Below are 6,708 nucleotides of genomic sequence, written 5' to 3' on the forward strand. Positions count from 1 at the left end.
GTTTCTGGATTGTATCACATAGTAATGTGGTACCACGCTGAAACAGTCGATTAAACCTGGTTTCGATCAATATTTTAGAGGATAACGCAAGTTTGGTCTGGCATAGGTCTGGGATTCGCCCTCATCAGGCTCATACTTTCGCGTTTTTCACATACTTGTTGAACTGATCCTGGGCTTTTTCTGGTTTGGATCACGTAGTAATGTGGTACCACACTGAAGCAGTCAATTAATCCTGGTTTCGATCAATATCTTAGAGAATAATTCATGTTAGGTCTAGGTTAGGTCTGGGATTTGCTCTCATCAGGCTCATACTTTTGCACACTTCACATTCTCGTCTGACAGATCCTGGGTTATTTTCTGGTTTGGATCGCATAGTAATGTGGTACCACACTGAAACAGTCGATTAAACCAGGTTTCGATCAATATTTTTGAGGATAACGCATGTTAGGTCTAGGTTAGGCCTGGGATTTTCACGCATCAGACTCATACTTTCGCATTCTTCACATACTTGTTGAAAGGATCCCGGGTTTTTTCTGGTTTGGATCACGCAGTAATGTGGGACCACACTGAAACAGTCAATTAAACCTGGTTCCGATCAATATTTTAGAGAATAATTCATGCTATGTCTAGGTTAGGTCTGGGATTTGCTCTCATCAGGCTCATTCTTTCGCATATTTCTCATACTTGATGGCTAGATCCTGGGCTTTTTCTGGATTGCATCACGTAGTAATGAAGTACAACACTGAAAGAGTCAATTAAACCTGGTTTTCATCAATATCTTAGAGGACAACGCAAGTTAGGTCTGGGATAGGTCTGGGATTTGCCCACATCAGGCTCATACTTTCGCGTTTTTCACATACTTGTTGAACAGATCCTGGGTTTTTTCTGGTTTGGATCACGTAGTAGTGTGGTACCACACTGAAACAGTCCATTAAACCTGGTTTGGATCAATATTTTAGAGGATAACGCATGTTAGGTCTAGGTTAGCCCTGGGATTTTCACTCATCAGACTCATACTTTCGCATTCTTCACATACTTGTTGAACGGATCCTGGGTTTTTTCTGGTTTCGTTCACGTAGTAATGTGGTACCACACTGTAACATTCAATTAAACCTGATCTTGATAAATATTTGAGAGGATAACGCATGTTAGGTTTGGGTTAAGTCTTGGATTTGCCCTCATCAGGCTCATACTTTCGCATATTTCTCATACTTCATGGCTAGATCCTGGGCTGTTTCTGGATTGTATCACGTAGTAATTTGGTACCACACTGAAACAGTCAATTAAGCCTGGTTTCGATCAATTTTTTACAGGATAACGCAAGTTAGGTCTGGCATAGGTCTGGGATTCGCCCTCATCAGACTCATACTTTCGCATTTTTCACATACATGTTGAACTGATCCTGGGCTTTTTCTGGTGTGCATCACGTAGTAATGTGGGACCACATTGAAACAGTCAATTAAACCTGGTTTCGATCAATATTTTAGAGAATAATTCATGTTAGGTCTAGGTTAGGTCTGGGATTTGCTCTCATCAGGCTCATTCTTTCGCATATTTCTCATACTTGATGGCTAGATGCTGGGCTTTTTCTGTATTGCATCACGTAGTAATGAAGTACAACACTAAAACAGTCAATTAAACCTGGTTTCCATCAATATCTTAGAGGACAACGCAAGTTAGGTCTGGGATAGGTCTGGGATTTGCCCTCATCAGGCTCATACTTTCCGCGTTTTTCACATACTTGTTGAACAGATCCTGGGTTTTTTCTGGTTTGGATCACGTAGTAGTGTGGGACCACACTGAAACAATCAATTAAACCTGGTTTGGATCAATATTTTAGAGGATAACGCATGTTAGGTCTAGGTTAGGTCTGGGATTTTCACTCATCAGACTTATACTTTCGCATTCTTCAGATACTTGTTGAACGGATCCTGGGTTTTTTCTGGTTTGGATCACGTAGTAATGTGTGTCCACACTGAAACAATCAATTAAACCTGGTCTTGATAAATATTTTAGAGGATAACGCATTTTAGGTCTGGGATAGGTCTGGGATTTGCCCTCATCAGACTCATACTTTCGCACACTTCACATACTCGTTGAACAGATCCTGGGTTTTTTCTGGTTTGGATCACGTAGTAATGTGGTACCAAACTGAAACAGTCGATTAAACCAGGTTTCGATCAATATTTTTGAGGATAACGCATGTTAGGTCTAGGTTAGGCCTGGGATTTTCATTCATCAGGCTCATACTTTCGCATTCTTCACATACTTGTTGAACGGATCCTGGGTTTTTTCTGGTTTGGATCACGTAGTAATGTGGGACCACACTGAAACAGTCAATTAAACCTGGTTTCGATCAATATTTTAGAGAATAACTCATGTTAGGTCTAGGTTAGGTCTGTTATTTGCTCTCATCAGGCTCATTCATTCGCATATTTCTCATACTTGATGGCTAGATCCTGGGCTTTTTCTGGATTGCATCACGTAGTAATGAAGTACAACACTGAAACAGTCAATTAAACCTGGTTTCCATCAATATCTTAGAGGATATCGCAAGTTAGGTCTGGGATACGTCGGGGATTTGCCCTCATCAGACTCATACTTTCGCACACTTCACATACTCGTTGAACAGATCCTGGGTTTTTTCTGGTTTGGATCACGTAGTAATGTGGAACCACACTGAAACAATCAACTAAACCTGGTCTTGATAAATATTTTAGAGGATAACGCATGTTAGGTCTGGGTAAGGTCTAGGATTTGCCCTCGTCAGGCTCATACTTTCGCATATTTCTCATACTTCATGGCTAGATCCTGGGCTATTTCTGGATTAGATCACGTAGTAATGTGGTACCACACTGAAACAGTCAATTAAACCTGGTTTCGATCAATCTCTTAGAGAATAATTCATGTTAGGTCTAGATTTGGTCTGGGATTTGCTCTCATCAGACTCATACTTTCGCACACTTCACATACTCGTTGAACAGATCCTGGGTTATTTTCTGGTTTGGATCACATAGTAATGTGGTACCACACTTAAACAGTCGATAAAACCAGGTTTCGATCAATATTTTTGAGAATAACGCATGTTAGGTCTAGGTTAGGCCGGGGATTTTCACTCATCAGACTCATACTTTCGCATTCTTCACATACTTGTTGAACGGATCCTGGGTTTTTACTGGTTTGCATCACGTAGTAATGTGGTACCACACTGAAACATTCAATTAAACCTGGTCTTGATAAATATTTTAGAGGATAACGCATGTTAGGTCTGGGTTAGGTCTAGGATTTGCCCTCATCAGGCTCCTCCTTTCGCATATTTCTCATACTCCATGGCTGGATCCTGGGCTATTTCTGGATTGCATCACGTAGTAATGAAGTACAACACTGAAAGAGTCAATTAAACCTGGTTTCCATCAATATCTTAGAGGACAACGCAAGTTAGGTCTGGGATAGGTCTGGGATTTGCCCACATCAGGCTCATACTTTCGCGTTTTTCACATACTTGTTGAACAGATCCTGGGTTTTTTCTGGTTTGGATCACGTAGTAGTGTGGTACCACACTGAAACAGTCCATTAAACCTGGTTTGGATCAATATTTTAGAGGATAACGCATGTTAGGTCTAGGTTAGCCCTGGGATTTTCACTCATCAGACTCATACTTTCGCATTCTTCACATACTTGTTGAACGGATCCTGGGTTTTTTCTGGTTTCGTTCACGTAGTAATGTGGTACCACACTGTAACATTCAATTAAACCTGATCTTGATAAATATTTGAGAGGATAACGCATGTTAGGTTTGGGTTAAGTCTTGGATTTGCCCTCATCAGGCTCATACTTTCGCATATTTCTCATACTTCATGGCTAGATCCTGGGCTGTTTCTGGATTGTATCACGTAGTAATTTGGTACCACACTGAAACAGTCAATTAAGCCTGGTTTCGATCAATTTTTTACAGGATAACGCAAGTTAGGTCTGGCATAGGTCTGGGATACGCCCTCATCAGACTCATACTTTCGCATTTTTCACATACATGTTGAACTGATCCTGGGCTTTTTCTGGTGTGGATCACGTAGTAATGTGGTACCACACTGAAACAGTCAATTAAACCTGGTTTCGATCAATATTTTAGAGAATAATTCATGTTAGGTCTAGGTTAGGTCTGGGATTTGCTCTCATCAGGCTCATAGTTTCGCACACTTCACATACTCGTTTGACAGATCCCTGGTTATTTTCTGGTTTGGATCGTATAGTAATATGGTACCACACTGAAACAGTCGATTAAACCAGGTTTCGATCAATATTTTCGAGGATAACGCATGTTAGGTCTAGGTTAGGCCTGGGATTTGCACTCATCAGACTCATACTATCGCATTCTTCTCATACTTGTTGAACGGATCCTGGGTTTTTTCTGCTTTGGATCACGTAGTAATGTGGGACCACATTGAAACAGTCAATAAAACCTGGTTTCGATCAATATTTTAGAGAATAATTCATGTTAGGTCTAGGTTAGGTCTGGGATTTGCTCTCATCAGGCTCATTCTTTCGCATATTTCTCATACTTGATGGCTAGATGCTGGGCTTTTTCTGTATTGCATCACGTAGAAATGAAGTACAACACTGAAACAGTCAATTAAACCTGGTTTCCATCAATATCGTAGAGGACAACGCAAGTTAGGTCTGGGATAGGTCTGGGATTTGCCCTCATCAGGCTCATACTTTCCGCGTTTTTCACATACTTGTTGAACAGATCCTGGGTTTTTTCTGGTTTGGATCACGTAGTAGTGTGGGACCACACTGAAACAATCAATTAAACCTGGTTTGGATCAATATTTTTGAGGATAACGCATGTTAGGTCTAGGTTAGGTCTGGGATTTTCACTCATCAGACTCATACTTTCGCATTCTTCACATACTTGTTGAACGGATCCTGGGTTTTTTCTGGTTTGGATCACGTAGTAATGTGTGTCCACACTGAAACAATCAACTAAACCTGGTCTTGATAAATATTTTAGAGGATAACGCATTTTAGGTCTGGGATAGGTCAGGGATTTGCCCTCATCAGACTCATACTTTCGCACACTTCACATACTCGTTGAACAGATCCTGGGTTATTTTCTGGTTTGGATCACGTAGTAGTGTGGTACCACACTGAAACAGTCCATTAAAGCTGGTTTGGATCAATATTTTAGAGGATAACGCATGTTAGGTCTAGGTTAGGTCTGGGACTTTCACTCATCAGACTCATACTTTCGCATTCTTCACATACTTGTTGAACGGATCCTGGGTTTTTTCTGGTTTGGAGCACGTAGTAATGTGTGTCCACACTGAAACAATCAATTAAACCTGGTCTTGATAAATATTTTAGAGGATAACGCATTTTAGGTCTGGGATAGGTCTGGGATTTGCCCTCATCAGACTCATACTTTCGCACACTTCACATACTCGTTGAACAGATCCTGGGTTTTTTCTGGTTTGGATCACGTACTAATGTGGTACCAAACTGAAACAGTCTATTAAACCAGGTTTCGATCAATATTTTTGAGGATAACGCATGTTAGGTCTAGGTTAGGCCTGGGATTTTCACTCATCAGGCTCATACTTTCGCATTCTTCACATACTTGTTGAACGGATCCTGGGTTTTTTCTGGTTTGGATCACGTAGTAATGTGGGACCACACTGAAACAGTCAATTAAACCTGGTTTCGATCAATATTTTAGAGAATAACTCATGTTAGGTCTAGGTTAGGTCTGGTATTTGCTCTCATCAGGCTCATTCATTCGCATATTTCTCATAATTGATGGCTAGATCCTGGGCTTTTTCTGGATTGCATCACGTAGTAATGAAGTACAACACTGAAACAGTCAATTAAACCTGGTTTCCATCAATATCTTAGAGGACAACGCAAGTTAGGTCTGGGATAGGTCTGGGATTTGCCCTCATCAGGCTCATACTTTCGCGTTTTTCACATACTTGTTGAACAGATCCTGGGTTTTTTCTGGTTTGTATCACGTAGTAATGTGGGACCACACTGAAACAATCAATTAAACCTGGTCTTGATAAATATTTTAGAGGACAACGCATGTTAGGTCTGGGTAAGGTCTAGGATTTGCCCTCGTCAGGCTCATACTTTCGCATATTTCTCATACTTCATGGCTAGATCCTGGGCTATTTCTGGATTAGATCACGTAGTAATGTGGTACCACACTGAAACAGTCAATTAAACCTGGTTTCGATCAATATCTTAGAGAATAATTCATGTTAGGTCTAGGTTAGGCCGGGGATTTTCACTCATCAGACTCATACTTTCGCATTCTTCACATACTTGTTGAACGGATCCTGGGTTTTTACTGGTTTGGATCACGTAGTAATGTGGTACCACACTGAAACATCCAATTAAACCTGGTCTTGATAAATATTTTAGAGGATAACGCATGTTAGGTCTGGGTTAGGTCTAGGATTTGCCCTCATCAGGCTCCTCCTTTCGCATATTTCTCATACTCCATGGCTGGATCCTGGGCTATTTCTGGATTGCATCACGTAGTAATGAAGTACAACACTGAAAGAGTCAATTAAACCTGGTTTCCATCGATATCTTAGAGGACAACGCAAGTTAGGTCTGGGATAGGTCTGGGATTTGCCCACATCAGGTTCATACTTTCGCGTTTTTCACATACTTGTTGAACAGATCCTGGGTTTTTTCTGGTTTGGA

Source organism: Colletes latitarsis, unplaced genomic scaffold, assembly GCF_051014445.1.
Source record: "Colletes latitarsis isolate SP2378_abdomen unplaced genomic scaffold, iyColLati1 scaffold0018, whole genome shotgun sequence".
NCBI lineage: Eukaryota > Metazoa > Arthropoda > Insecta > Hymenoptera > Colletidae > Colletes > Colletes latitarsis.